The 16,441-nt window shown below is 40.4% G+C and overlaps 1 protein-coding gene across 1 annotated transcript in view; it reads right to left on the reverse strand.

Moving 5' to 3' along the window:
- LOC126197214 (adipocyte plasma membrane-associated protein Hemomucin-like) overlaps positions 1-16,441 on the reverse strand; it is a 117,680-nt gene that overhangs the window by 78,896 nt on the left and 22,343 nt on the right. The gene's annotated exons all lie outside the window — the stretch shown is intronic.

A 16,441-nucleotide genomic window follows, 5' to 3' on the forward strand; every position in this document is an offset into this window, starting at 1 on the left:
TTTGACCTTTATTGTGGCCTTACTTTAATTTCATATCACTATCATTGTTTCAAATAATTACCACATGTGAACATGAATGTCACTTTAATGGGCTTTGATAAAACGTTTGTACTTCTGTGTGTTACTTTCTTTATGGCAAATGGTCACAATAGGGTGTGAGCTGCAAATGTTGTCACCACTGCCAGAGACATCCCTGCACAACACTTCTTGCCTTGCAGCCACCAAACTGCTTATCTCTTTTTTCCCGACACTAGCATCTGACACGACTCAAGAAAAGTTGAAGAAGTGATAGTCAACTAACTATCAAACTCAATTTTACAACACATATTAATAATCGAGTATGGCAACGACTGAACACCCCCTACTGCGAAATAAAATGATTAATCCCCAGAGCAAGCATTTGGCACATTTGTGAGCAACAAATAATCAAAACTTTTCTGGAGATTAAATTTATTTAAATATGGATTGACTGATTTTCTTTCGATAGCTACTACTACTACTATTATTATTATTATTATTATTATGTTATATTAAAATTTGTAACTATTTAAAGACAGTACATTCAATCAATAAATAAATAATTGACAGAGGACTGTGCAGGCAGCATTTAATTACCACTCATGTGTAAAACAACATACTGAAAAATTAATATTTGTGATAATTAACCGGTTTGGGCTGACATGGCCTAGGGACCCTCACAAAATTTGTCTAGGGGCCCATGAAATCTATGGCGACCCTAGGTGTCAGTAAATCATTGAAAGGTGAAACTGACTATGGAAGGTAAAAAGAAAGAAAATCTGTTGTTGTTGTTGGGTCTTCAGTCCTGAGACTGGTTTGATGCAGCTCTCCATGCTACTCTATCCTGTGTGAGCTTCTTCATCTCCCAATACCTACTGCAACCTACATCCTTCTGAATCTGCTTAGTGTATTCATCTCTTGGTCTCGCTCAACGATTTTTACCCTCCACGCTGCCCTCCAATACTAAATTGGTGATCCCTTGATGCCTCAGAACATGTCCTACCAACCGATCCCTTCTTCTAGTCAAGTTGTGCCACAAACTTCTCTTCTCCCCAATCCTATTCAATGCTTCCTCATTAGTTATGTGATCTACCCATCTAATCTTCAGTATTCTTCTGTAGCACCACATTTCGAAAGCTTCTATTCTCTTCTTGCCCAAACTAAATATTGGCCATGTTTCACTTCCATACATGGCTACACTCCATAAAAATACTTCCAGCAACGACTTCCTGACACTTAAATCTATACTCAATGTTAACAAATTTCTCTTCTTCAGAAATGCTTTCCTTGCCATTGCCAGTCTACATTTTATATCCTCTCTACTTCGACCATCATCAGTTATTTTGCTCCCCAAATAGCAAAACTCCTTTACTACTTTAAGTGTCTCATTTCCTAATCTAATTCCCTCAGCATCACCCGATTTAATTCGACTACATTCCATTATCCTCGTTTTGCTTTTGTTGATGTTCATTTTATATCCTCCTTTGCAGACACTATCCATTCCGTTCAACTGCTCTTCCAAGTCCTTTGCTGTCTCTGACAGAATTACAATGTCATCGGCAAACCTCAAAGTTTTTATTTCTTCTCCATGGATTTTAATACCTACTCTGATTTTTTTCTTTTGTTTCCTTCACTGCTTGCTCAATATACAGATTGAATAACATTGGGGAGAGGCTACAACCCTGTCTCACTCCCTTCCCAACCACTGCTTCCCTTTGATGTCCCTCGACTCTTATAACTGCTATCTGGTTTCTGTACAAATTGTAAATAGCTTTTCGCTCCCTGTATTTTACCCCTGCCACCTTCAGAATTTGAAAGAGAGTATTCCAGTCAAAATTGTCAAAAGCTTTCTCTTAGTCTACAAATGCCAGAAGCATAGCTTTGCCTTTCCTTAATCTAGCTTCTAAGATAAGTCGTTGGGTCAGTATTGCCTCACGTGTTCCGATATTTCTACGGAATCCAAACTGATCTTCCCCGAGGTCGGCTTCTACCAGTTCTTCCACTCGTCTGTAACGAATTCGCGTTAGTATTTTGCAGCCGTGACTTATTAAACTGATAGTTCGGTAACTTTCACATCTGGCAACACCTGCTTTCTTTGGGATTGGAATTATTATATTATTCTTGTAGTCTGTCTCATACATCTTGCTCACCAGATGGTAGAGTTTTGTCAGGACTGGCTCAGCCAAGGCTGTCAGTAGTTCTAATGGAATGTTGTCTACTCCCAGAGCCTTGTTTCGACTTAGGTCTTTCAGTGCTCTGTCAAACTCTTCACGCAGTATCATATCTCCCATTTCATCTTCATCTACATCCTCTTCCATTTCGATAATATTGTCCTCAAGTACATCGCCCTTGTATCTACAGTTCATAACCAATAGATTGTGGTCAGAGTCCACATCTGCCCCTGGAAATGTCTTACAATTTAAAACCTGGTTCCTAAATCTCTGTCTTACCATCATATAATCTATCTGAAACTTGTCAGTATCTCCAGGCTTCTTCCATGCATACAACCTTCTTTTATGATTCTTGAACCAAGTGTTAGCTATGATTAAGTTGTGCTCTGTGCAAAATTCTACCAGGCGGCTTCCTCTTTCATTTCTTACCCCCAATCCATATTCACCTACTACGTTTCCTTCTCTCCCTTTTCCTACTGATGAATTCCAGTCACTCATGACTATTAAATTTTCGTCTCCCTTCACTATCTGAATAATTTCTTTTATCTCATCATACATTTCATCAATCTCTTCGTCATCTGCAGAGCTACTTGGCATATAAACTTGTACTACTGTGGTAGGCGTGGGCTTCATGTCTATCTTGGCCACAACAATGCGTTCACTATGCTGTTTGTAGTAGCTTACCCGCATTCCTATATTCCTATTCATTATTAAACCTACTCCTGCATTACCCCTATTTGATTTTGTGTTTATAACCCTGTAGTCACCTGACCAGCAGTCTTGTTCTTCCTACCACCGAACTTCACTCATTCCAATTATATCTAACTTTAACCTATCCATTTCCCTTTTTAAATTTTCTAACCTACCTGCCCGATTAAGGGATCTGACATTCCACACTCCAATCCGTAGAACACCAGTTTTCTTTCTCCTGATAACGACATCCTCTTGAGTAGTCCCCGCCCGGAGATCCGAATGGAGGACTATTTTACCTCCAGGATATTTTACCCAAGAGGACGTCATCATCATTTAATCATACAGTAAAGCTGCATGTCCTCGGGAAAAATTACGGCTGTAGTTTCCCCTTGCTTTCAGCCATTCACAGTACCAGCACAGCAAGGCCGTTTTGGTTAGTGTTACAAGGCCAGATCAGTCAATCATCCAGACTGTTGCCCCTGCAACTACTGAAAAGGCTGCTGCCCCTCTTCAGGAACCACACGTTTGTCTGGCCTCTCAACAGATACCCCTCTGTTGTGGTTGCACCTACGGTATGGCTATCTGTATCGCTGAGGCATGCAAGCCTCCCCACCAACGGCAAGGTCCATGGTTCATGGAAAAGCTAAAGGGACAATATCAGCTAAAGAAGAGCTAAAGGAACAATATCAGCAGAAAGTAACAAGAAAAAAGCCCTAGGTGAGTTGCAAACTGTGGAAGAAGAATGCAGGAGTTTTAAAGAGCACACTGGTAGAAGCATCATGGGAGGTGCATGGCAGAACTAATTAACAAGAGAAGATACAAAAAGTTAACTTGGTGAAATTCTCAAGTTAAAGAAGTGCTTTTCAAGAACAATAAGGTGTTTACAATATGGATTTTAATAAAGGATGTCAGAAGCAAGTGAAAAATATAAAGTGAGAAAGTGCAAAAAGTTATCAAAGTGGAAAGGAGAAAGTGGATGGAAAAACAGATCATGACAATGGGGCAGGAGAGTAAAGGAAATAAGTAAATACTGTAAGAAATTATTAGAAACAGGAAAAGAGGAATGGTAGAAAATTTAAAAATAGTTAATAAAAATAGGAATGGGGTATAATAGGGGTTGGACCTCAAATAGTGTGCACAATGTATTTTTATGATTTTCTGAACCCAAGTGGAACAGTGGAGGAAAACAAAGATATAGAGATAATGGGGGAACTGGAAATATGAAACACTCAAAACTGGATTTAAGTAAAGGAGACACTGAACAAAACAAAATGAGGAAAGGTACCGAAACTGGATTAACTAAGTGTGGAAATGATCAGAGCAGCAGAAGAGGAGGGGGGGAGGGGGGGGGGGACAAGGTGGTCGTGAAGAATTATGAGAGATGTATGAAAACTGAAGAGGATTTTAAAAACTGTAGGGAAATTATCCTGAGAGGCACTGTGAAAAATTTTTCTGAGAGGTTCTGGAAAGGTAAATACGGAGAGCAGTGGAAAAGCAGCTGAGAGATTAGAGTTTGACTTCAGGAAAGGAAGGTAAACAACAGCTCTCTTATTTTCTATGAGACATATGCAGGAACACTATTACGAGTATGGTAGAGATCTACTGATCGTCTTCCTGGATTTAGGAAAAGCGTACATCACTGTACCCAAAAAATGTGAGAGGCACTAAGAAGGAAAGGGTGTAGAGAACAATCCTGTACTAATGAAAAAGAATTGTATCAGGGAAGTGTAGCTTGTGTCAGAGTGAGTGTAGAGCAAACACAATGGTTGAAGCACAGAAACAGTCTCAAACACTATCTCCATTACTTTTCATACTGGTGGCCCAAAATTTAAGGCAAGGAAGTGCAAGCTAGTGGTCACTAGAAAAGAGGACAGTCCTGTAGTAAGCATGACACTTTTCAGGGAGCAGCTGAAAACAGTGAAAAGTTTCAAGCACTTCAGGTGGGAAAAAGAGAAAAAGCAAAGGCTAGCTGATAGCTTTCTGAGACATGTGATAGGAATTATATGAACCAAAGAAGTCCCCCAGAAAAGTAAGAAGATGATGTATCAATCTTGCTAAAGACCGTTTCTGTTGTATATTGCTGGAACCTGGGTCATGAAGGAAAGTTAAGAAAGTAAGGTGCACTTGAAATCAAGTTCTTGGAGAAGTTCCATGGGCGTAACAAAGAGCAAAAAGATGAGAAATGGAGACAACACATGGGGAACCCTTACAAGAAAGACTAAGAAAAAACATTAAAATGATATCGGGATATGAAGAAACTGGATGAGAAGTGAATGCCAAGGAAGATGCACAAGGTGAAAATGGAGGGCAAGAGACCAAGGGAGAGATGAAGGGACAAGAAGATAAAAGGAATAGAAGGCAGCATTTGAACAGCAAACAAGACTGTGCCAGAACATCGACAGATAAGTAGTCAGAAGATTGGAAAAGATGGACAATCTTGTGCTCTAAGCAAACATTGCTTGTAGCAGGGAGCTGTGCAAGATGAGAAAGATGAGGGGGTGGAGGCAAAATTTTCAGAAGCCAAAGTTATTTGAAGCTGTAAATTAGGAGATACACAAGTCAGTGGAAAATATTAGGACATATCATTAAGTAAAATCTAATTAATTCTTCAAGAACTACAGATTTTAAAGGTCCAAATGTAAATGAAATAAAAAGAAGGAAGATTATCATTTATCATCTCATCACAATCAAAGTCATTTGAACTGGGGCCCTATCTTAGCTGGCGAAGAAATTGCCAATAGCCTTTTCAAACAATCATCTCAGTACTTATCTGAAGCAATTTAGAAAGGCCACAGAAAACATACCTCTGGATGTACAGATAGTGATTTGCACCCTCCCCACCACAAACATGAATAAAAAGAAAAGTAAATCACTGTTAAGCTTTGAGGATAAAAGTGGAGGAAGATGAAGAAACAGGCATAAGTAATGTATAGTATATTGCCACCAGATGAGTGACAGGGCTGAAGCACACAATGGAAATCAGTTCCCACTTCATGAGCTCACAGCAAGTGCTGCTGAAATAGATACCCAGATAGTAAATAATCAAATATCCAGAGCCCTGCTGTTATGATCTGCAGAATTATCAGCAACAGGGTAATAGAATATTGCCAGTTACAGCAATTTGTATATAGTCATTCATTATGACTTGAAGTGCCCACACAAAACAAAACCTTGAACAGAACTTGCATTTCTGATATGCTTCGATAGTTTGCCTTTCCTTTAATAACCTTCATTCTGTTAGAAACGGAATCTGAGTATGCCTGTATGTGGTAAGAATAGAGTACACTGACCATGTTTTACTATACGGCAGCTCACACAGGTAGCTTCCATAGCGGTAAGGTATATAATTATGGGTAGCACAGGACCTAAGATGTATACTGCAGTTGATGCCTAGGAAAATTATTTTGGAAATTTAGGACATATTTTTTGGCATAACCTAAAGATTTCATATCTCTAGCATGTAACCTGATTAAAAGATCATTGTCCACAATGTTTTAGTGCAATAAGACTAATACTTATTTTATTTGGACAAAGTCTCAGTGACATAATAGATCCACTTTCCACTGCCCCAAGTCTTTCTGTTTTTATTTTAACTGTAGCTGCTAAGTAGATATTTCTCTTCTGAATACCTGTTTCATCCCTTTCTTTTGAGTTTCATTTCAAAAGTAAGTCACACATACTGATTTCCAATGTTAAGAGTTTAGTGCAAAAATTTTGCAGTATTATCCTTAAAAAATATAAACAATTTCTTAAGTTGACTATTTGAACTGGTGCCTTCACTATAAATTTTTTTATTTATTGATTTATTTATTTATTTATTTATCTCTTGTTCCGGTGATCCATGTTGTGACACTATCACAGGATATGAAACGTGTCAATTTTACAAGCTTTTGGCCAGAATTTATGGTAATACATAAAACAAAACAAAAACAGTAAACAGTAACTTAGGTCCCACTACAAAAAAAATACATTTTAGATATAGATAGAGATTACAAAACAAAAAACAGTAAACAGTAACTTAGGTCCCACTACAAAAATACATTTTAGAGAGAGATAAAGATTACAAACTAATAAGTGTTACAGAGAAATAAATATTGCAAAATATATGTTTACGATGAAAATATTCGGTATTAAGGTACGTTTACACTGGGATACATATATCGCGACATGTATGAGCAACATGCCAATTTGACATGTCGCGATACATCACCTCATACAAAAATTCACGGAACCTGTATGCGGACCCTCCAGCTCATACATGTCGCGTATACATTTTGTATATCGCTTTTTGGCCATATACGCGACATGTATGAGCGACATTTGAAGAACTCGCGCATGCGCAGTACTATCATTTCCTGTCGTCTTGTCGACTGCCGCTTATTTCGACGATTAGCGCATGCGTAGTACCAGGCTCTTTGGCGGCTGTTTGAGTTTTGAAGGTGCCGACTGTCGTTTCGACGTTAATGTATCTGCATAGAATATCAAAAATTGCAATATGCAACATTATTCTTCGTGTTTGCGAGGTCATTGTGCAAGTTTTATCCCAAGAAGTGAAGGTAACAGTGTTATATACACTCCTGGAAATGGAAAAAGGAATACATTGATACCGGTGTGTCAGACCCACCATACTTGCTCCGGACACTGCGAGAGGGCTGTACAAGCAATGATCACACGCACGGCACAGTGGACACACCAGGAACCGCGGTGTTGGCCGTCGAATGGCGCTAGCTGCGCAGCATTTGTGCACCGCCGCCGTCAGTGTCAGCCAGTTTGCCGTGGCATACGGAGCTCCATCACAGTCTTTAACACTGGTAGCATGCCGCGACAGCGTGGACGTGAACCGTATGTGCAGTTGACGGACTTTGAGCGAGGGCGTATAGTGGGCATGCGGGAGGCCGGGTGGACGTACCGCCGAATTGCTCAACACGTGGGGCGTGAGGTCTCCACAGTACATCGATGTTGTCGCCAGTGGTCGGCGGAAGGTGCACGTGCCCGTCGACCTGGGACCGGACCGCAGCGACGCACGGATGCACGCCAAGACCGTAGGATCCTACGCAGTGCCGTAGGGGACCGCACCGCCACTTCCCAGCAAATTAGGGACACTGTTGCTCCTGGGGTATCGGCGAGGACCATTCGCAACCGTCTCCATGAAGCTGGGCTACGGTCCCGCACACCGTTAGGCCGTCTTCCGCTCACGCCCCAACATCGTGCAGCCCGCCTCCAGTGGTGTCACGACAGGCGTGAATGGAGGGACGAATGGAGACGTGTCGTCTTCAGCGATGAGAGTCGCTTCTGCCTTGGTGCCAATGATGGTCGTATGCGTGTTTGGCGCCGTGCAGGTGAGCGCCACAATGAGGACTGCATACGACCGAGGCACACAGGGCCAACACCCGGCATCATGGTGTGGGGAGCGATCTCCTACACTGGCCGTACACCACTGGTGATCGTCGAGGGGACACTGAATAGTGCACGGTACATCCAAACCGTCATCGAACCCATCGTTCTACCATTCCTAGACCGGCAAGGGAACTTGCTGTTCCAACAGGACAATGCACGTCCGCATGTATCCCGTGCCACCCAACGTGCTCTAGAAGGTGTAAGTCAACTACCCTGGCCAGCAAGATCTCCGGATCTGTCCCCCATTGAGCATGTTTGGGACTGGAGGAAGCGTCGTCTCACGCGGTCTGCACGTCCAGCACGAACGCTGGTCCAACTGAGGCGCCAGGTGGAAATGGCATGGCAAGCCGTTCCACAGGACTACATCCAGCATCTCTACGATCGTCTCCATGGGAGAATAGCAGCCTGCATTGCTGCGAAAGGTGGATATACACTGTACTAGTGCCGACATTGTGCATGCTCTGTTGCCTGTGTCTATGTGCCTGTGGTCCTGTCAGTGTTTTCATGTGATGTATCTGACCCCAGGAATGTGTCAATAAAGTTTCCCCTTCCTGGGACAATTAATTCACGGTGTTCTTATTTCAATTTCCAGGAGTGTATATATATATATCAGAGTATGTAATACATTATATAATTTTTTTCATGCATCTCGCACGTATATCAATGTTTTACTATTATTCCGGCGGCCTCGTGTGATAATGTTGACAACGGATGCTGACAATCGTGTGTGAGACGTTGGCATTAGCAATCGCGCGACAATGCAAATGTTCTGTCATGAAATCTTCGTTTTATGAGGAATCCCCAGTGGCCAAAAAACGGAGTGTTACTGCCAACTGATCCTCTGGTGGAATCGCTTCCCGAAAGTTTGTGTTGGTTTTGGACACAAGAGGAGCCACAAGTGATAACAAACCACGGAAATCCTCCATACTCATCCTAACATAATTTCTAAAATATGCGCCATCCTCTAGCGTTAATTCGCGAGAAACTCTCTGTGCCACCATCTACGCTTCCTCCGCCTTTTCTTCCTATCATCTTCCAAAAGAGCAAGTGTATCAGCACATAAAAATGTGAAATCTTCCAAATCGTCGTCGGAAGCTATCGCACAGTGATACATATCAACCAGTGTAAACGCACGCTCATACACGTATGAGGGTGATACTTGTCGACTCATACAAGTCGCGATACATGTCGCAAAGTCGCATATACATGTATCTCATACATGTGCCGATACAAATCGCAGTGTAAACGCACCTTTACAAATACAAATTTGGGCATACATTTGCAATTTACAATACAAGAGATGTTAAACACTGTAGTTCAGGAACTCTTCTAATGTATAAAATGATCCTTGCAATAGCAACTGCCTTAAGGTTTTTTTAAACAAGAGATCATCATCTACCAAACACTTAATTCTTGAAAGGAGGGCATTAAAAATCTTACAGCCACTGAAATGGACTCCTTTCTGCACCATACTTAGATTTGGCTGTTCATAGTGGATATCATGTTTCCTTCAGCTTAAAGATGGATTTTTCTTTCCTTATGAAGCACATCAACGAGAATATATATTGTGCAGTGGATGTAAGTATTTCAAGCTTCTTAAAAAGATTCCTGCATGTGGCTCTAGGATGGACTCCACACATGATCCTTATGGCTCTTTTTTGTACACACAGTACTTTTTTAGCCAGTGGCTGATTCCCCAAAATATAATTCCAAATGCCACAATTGCATGAAAGTAACCATAATACGCTGACTTCATGGTTTCCATATTTCTATAAGAAGAAACAATGTGCAATGCATATGTTGCTGATCTTAGTCTTTTGCACAGATCCACGATGTGGTTTGACCAATTCAGTTTGCTATCAATATGCAAGCCTAGGTATTTTGGGGAATCTACCCTGGTTATTGTCTGCTCACCTACCTTTACAAATATTTCCTCATCTTTGGATGTTTTGTGGAACTGAATGTAGTTTGTTTTACAGTAATTTAAAATAAGACCATTAATGTTGAACCAGTTCACCGTTTCATTTAAAACCTTATTTGCCGTTACCTCAAGCTTATCTACTGAATTATCAATAAGTAGTGTAGTGTCATCCGCGAAAATGGTGAATCTACAATATTCCGTAGAGAGAGGAAGATCATTTATAAATATAATAAAAAGTAGGGGGCCCAGAACTGAGCCCTGCGGCACTCCACATGTGATGGTACCCCATTCTGAAGATACTGGGACACCATCTTGACTATCTACTACAACTTTTTGTTTCCTGTTTGACAGATATGAGTCGAGCCATTTCCCTGCTGCACCACTTATACCGAGATGTGCAGCTTTTTGTAAAAGAATTTGATGATTTACACAGTCAAATGCTTTTGTTAGGTCACAAAATATGCCAATCACTTTCAGTTTTTTGTTGATAGATTCCAAGAGTTTGCCAGTAAATGCAAATATTGCATCTTCTGTTGACAAACCTTTCTGAAATCCAAACTGACTTTTGCTGAAGCTATTGTGTTCACTGAGATGCTTAACTATCCTGGCATGCATTAGTTTCTCTAAAACCTTTGAAAAGCTTGTCAGTAGTGATATTGGCCTATAGTTACCAGTATCCGTCTTATGCCCCTTCTTATACAGCGGTTTTACAACTGCATACTTAAGCCTCTCAGGAACTATTCCTTGCTTAAGTGACGCATCAAAAATGTGGCAAAGGACTTTACTTACATGGCTGGAGCAGTATTTTAATAATTTGTTAGAAATGTTGTCAATTCCAGCAGAGTTTTTACTTTTCAGGGACTTAATAACTCTTTCAATTTCTTGAACAGTGACTGTTTTCACCAATAAGAGGTGTGAGCATTATCGCTGAAATGTGCCCAGCTAGTATTCTAGTATAATACTGAGAAGCTTTCTCATGTCAACCTCTTCTGTCATTTCTAATTGCTCTTCTGGGAAGAAAAGGTAACCACTAACTGTGAATACTAAACCCAGTTTCAGGACAAAAATAATGGCAGTGGAAGAATTGTACATACCTTGTTCAAATAACTTTTGGGAATATATCTGGGTGATGTCATCAACAGCCGCTGATATTTGGACAGGAGCGTACCCTGCCATTTCCAGTGCATAACTGCTGCTAGTAAGCACTGTGCAAGGGAACTACTTGCTGCAGTTATGCCTTGAAAATGGTAGGATCTGCTCCTGTTGAAATTTCGGCAGCTGTCGATGATGTCTTCCGACTGTATTTGCGTAAGTTATTTGAACATTGTACATACGTTCATTGTTTCACTATCATAAACAACAAATTTAAATGAGAAGATCAATTAATAAGATCAGACATAATCAATATGGGAATAAACTGGCATACGTGATTAAATAATCCTTGTGCATACTACCTACAGTCCAAATTTGGACCTTCTGCGACTTGTTTGATCTTGCAAAGATTGTAAGATAGGAATAGTATGACAGAAATTCCTAAAAAGAGTTGACTTTTGGAGAATCTTCTTTGCAGATTCAATGGAGTCCTCCAATTGAGACCTTTTTCGGAGTTCCAGCACTGCGGACCATGTGCATTAAATTGAACATAAATCTATCACAGACTAATGAATAAACAGAGGAATGTCACATAATTTGTGAGGCGATTCTACATGTGAAAATAAACCAAAAAATTCCTATGAAGAAACACGCGTCCAATTTTTTATCATTACAAAACTAGAGCAGGTTGAAGACTACACACATCCAAGAATGAAAATGAAGAAAAGTGTGAATATTACTTACCAAAATGCTGTGCAGGAATTGTGGTGGACAGAATAATGTTGGGACAGATGACTGGTCCTTCCTAGAAGAAGTTTGGGGTTTCTCCAACAGATGGCAGAACTGTGACGTCGCACCAAGGCAACAGATGCAATCATACCCAGCGTGCAGTCACATGTTGGATCAGTGAGCAGTCGTGAGGCTGTGTGTATTTTGTGCCTGAGTGTTGTTTAACTGAGTAAGCCCAACAAGTTGACAAGCACATTGAGATGGGTAGACAACTTCTTGAACACCTCTTGCACGATGGATCGGTTGCCTGTCCCACCACTATTCTGCCCACCACAGTGCCTCCACAGCATTTCAGTAATATTCACAGTCACACTTGTCTTCATACTCATGCATGGATTGTGTAGTCTTCAACACCCTCCAGTTCCATAATGATTGAAAATCGGACACATGTTCATAGGATTTTTGCGGTTTATTTTCACAAGTAGAATCACCTCACAAATTATGTGACATTCCTTCTCAGTCACCTTGCACACAGTTTAAATCATACAAAAAATCTTTTACTCTCTAGTTTTCCAGATAGCAAAAAAGGTGGTCATTCCCTGATATAAACTTTGTACTGCAGATAAGTTTATCATATTAGTGTTCAACTCTTTTATTTTTTATTGGAAGCTTCTACATTCATATAATTTACAAAAATACTGTTTAATTTTGGCAGTAGATTTGGTCAATCTAAGAATAGGGTTACAATGTTTTACATAATTATTACATTCCTTTTGTGATGCCACTAATTCAAAGAATTTGAGCACCCCACAAGGAAAAATTTCTGTTTGGATTTAAAATTTGCTTTACTATTTGTCAGAATAATAATGACTAAAAAATAGGAGTGCAGGTAAGCTACTACAAACAGCATAGTAAACGCATTATTGTGGCCAAGATAGACACTAAGCCCACGCCTACTACAGTACTACAAGTTTATATGCCAACTACCCCTGCAGATGATGAAGAAATTGATGAAATGTATGATGAGATAAAAGAAATTCTTCAGGCAGTGAAGGCAGATGAAAATTTAATAGTCATGGGTGACTGGAATTCGACAGTAGGAAAAGGAAGAGAAGGAAACGTAGTAAGTGAATATGGATTGGGGCTAAGAATTGAAAGAGGAAGCCGCCTGGTAGAATTTTGCACAGAGCATAACTTAATCATAGCTAACACTTGGTTCAAGAATCATGAAAGAAGGTTGTATACATGGAAGAACCCTGGAGATACTAAAAGGTTTCAGATAGATTATATAGTGGTAAGACAGAGATTTGTTGTTGTTGTTGTTGTGGTCTTCAGTCCTGAGACTGGTTTGATGCAGCTCTCCATGCTACTCTATCCTGTGCAAGCTTCTTCATCTCCCAGTACCTACTGCAACCTACATTCTTCTGAATCTGCTTAGTGTATTCATCTCTTGGTCTCCCTCTACAATTTTTACCCTCCACGCTGCCCTCCAATGCTAAATTTGTGATCCCTTGATGCCTCAAAACATGTCCTACCAACCGATCCCTTCTTCTAGTCAAGTTGTGCCACGAACTTCTCTTCTCCCCAATCCTATTCAATACCTCCTCATTAGTTACGTGATCTACACACCTTATCTTCAGCATTCTTCTGTAGCACCACATTTCGAAAGCTTCTATTCTCTTCTTGTCCACACTAGTTATCGTCCATGTTTCACTTCCATACATGGCTACACTCCATACAAGTACTTTCAGAAACGACTTCCTGACACTTAAATCTATACTCGATGTTAACAAATTTCTCTTCTTCAGAAACGATTTCCTTGCCATTGCCAGTCTACATTTTATATCCTCTCTACTTTGACCATCATCAGTTATTTTACTCCCTAAATAGCAAAACTCCTTTACTACTTTAAGTGTCTCATTTCCTAATCTAATTCCCTCAGCATCACATGATTTAATTTGACTACATTCCATTATCCTCGTTTTGCTTTTGTTGATGTTCATCTTATATCCTCCTTTCAAGACACTGTCCATTCCGTTCAACTGCTCTTCCAACTCTTTTGCTGTCTCTGACAGAATTACAATGTCATCGGCGAACCTCAAAGTTTTTACTTCTTCTCCATGAATTTAAATACCTACTCTGAATTTTTCTTTTGTTTCCCTTACTGCTTGCTCAATATACAGATTGAATAACATCGGGGAGAGGCTACAATCCTGTCTCACTCCTTACCCAACCACTGCTTCCATTTCATGCCCCTCGACTCTTACAACTGCCATCTGGTTTCTGTACAAATTGTAAATAGCCTTTTGCTCCCTGTATTTTACCCCTGCCACCTTCAGAATTTGAAAGAGAGTATTCCAGTTAACATTGTCAAAAGCTTTCTCTAAGTCTACAAATGCTAGAAACATAGGTTTGCCTTTTCTTAATCTTTCTTCTAAGATAAGTCGTAAGGTTAGTATTGCCTCACGTGTTCCAACATTTCTACGGAATCCAAACTGATCTTCCCCGAGGTCTGCTTCTACCAGTTTTTCCATTCGTCTGTAAAGAATTTGCGTTAGTATTTTGCAGCTGTGACTTATTAAACTGATAGTTCGGTAATTTTCACATCTGTCAACACCTGCTTTCTTTGGGATTGGAATTATTATATTCTTCTTGAAGTCTGAGGGTATTTCGCCTGTCTCATACATCTTGCTCACCAGATGGTAGAGTTTTGTCATGACTGGCTCTCCCAAGGCCATCAGTAGTTCTAATGAAATGTTGTCTACTCCCGGGGCCTCGTTTCGACTCAGGTATTTCAGTGCTCTGTCAAAGTCTTCACCCATAATCTTATCTCCCATTTCGTCTTCGTCTACATCCTCTTCCATTTCCATAATATTGTCCTCAAATACTTCGCCCTTGTATAAACCCTCTATATACTCCCTCCACCTTTCTGCCTTCCCTTCTTTGCTTAGAACGGGGTTGCCATCTGAGCTCTTGATATTCATACAAGTGGTTCTCTTCTCTCCAAAGGTCTCTTTAATTTTCCTGTAGGCAGTATCTATCTTACCCCTAGTGAGACAAGCCTCTACATCCTTACATTTGTCCTCTAGCCATCCCTGCTTAGCCATTTTGCACTTCCTGTCGATTTCAGAGATTTAGGAACCAGATTTTAAATTGTAAGACATTTCCAGTGGCAGATGTGCACTCTGACAACAATCTATTGGTTATGTACTGTAGATTAAAACTGAAGAAACTACAAAAAGGTGGAAATTTAAGGAGATGGGACCTGGATAAACTGAAAGAACCAGAGGTTGTACAGAGTTTCAGGGAGAGCATAAGGGAACAATTGACAGGAATGGGGGAAAGAAATACAGTAGAAGAAGAATGGGTAGCTTTGAGGATGAAATAGTGAAGGCAGCAGAGGATCAAGTAGGTAAAATCCTTGGATAACAGAGGAGATATTGAATTTAATTGATGAAAGGAGAAAATACAAAAATGTAGTAAGTGAAGCAGGCAAAAAGGAATACAAACGTCTCAAAAATGAGATCGACAGGAAGTGCAAAATGGCTAAGCAGGGATGGCTAGAGGGCAAATGTAAGGATGTAGAGGCTTGTCTCACTAGGGGTAAGATAGATACTGCCTACAGGAAAATTAAAGAGACCTTTGGAGAGAAGAGAACCACTTGTATGAATATCAAGAGCTCAGATGGCAACCCCGTTCTAAGCAAAGAAGGGAAGGCAGAAAGGTGGAGGGAGTATATAGAGGGTTTATACAAGGGCGAAGTACTTGAGGACAATATTATGGAAATGGAAGAGGATGTAGATGAAGATGAAATGGGAGATACAATACTGCGTGAAGAGTTTGACAGAGCACTGAAATACCTGAGTCGAAACAAGGCCCCGGGAGTAGACAACATTTCATTAGAACTACTGATGGCCTTGGGAGAGCCAGTCCTGACAAAACTCTACCATCTGGTGAGCAAGATGTATGAGACAGGCGAAATACCCTCAGACTTCAAGAAGAATATAGTAATTCCAATCCCAAAGAAAGCAGGTGTTGACAGATGTGAAAATTACCGAATTATCAGTTTAATAAGTCACAGCTGCAAAATACTAATGCAAATTCTTTACAGTCGAATGGAAAAACTGGTAGAAGCTGACCTCGGGGAAGATCAGTTTGGATTCCGTAGAAATGTTGGAACACGTGAGGCAATACTGACCTTACAACTTATCTTAGAAGAAAGATTAAGGAAAGGCAAACCTATGTTTCTAGCATTTGTAGACTTAGAGAAAGCTTTTGACAATGTTGACTGGAATACTCTCTTTCAAATTCTGAAGGTGGCAGGGGTAAAATACAGGGAGCGAAAGGCTATTTACAATTTGTACAGAAACCAGATGGCAGTTATAAGAGTCGAGGGACATCAAAGGGAAGCAGTGGTTGG

Source organism: Schistocerca nitens, chromosome 1, assembly GCF_023898315.1.
Source record: "Schistocerca nitens isolate TAMUIC-IGC-003100 chromosome 1, iqSchNite1.1, whole genome shotgun sequence".
Taxonomy (NCBI): domain Eukaryota; kingdom Metazoa; phylum Arthropoda; class Insecta; order Orthoptera; family Acrididae; genus Schistocerca; species Schistocerca nitens.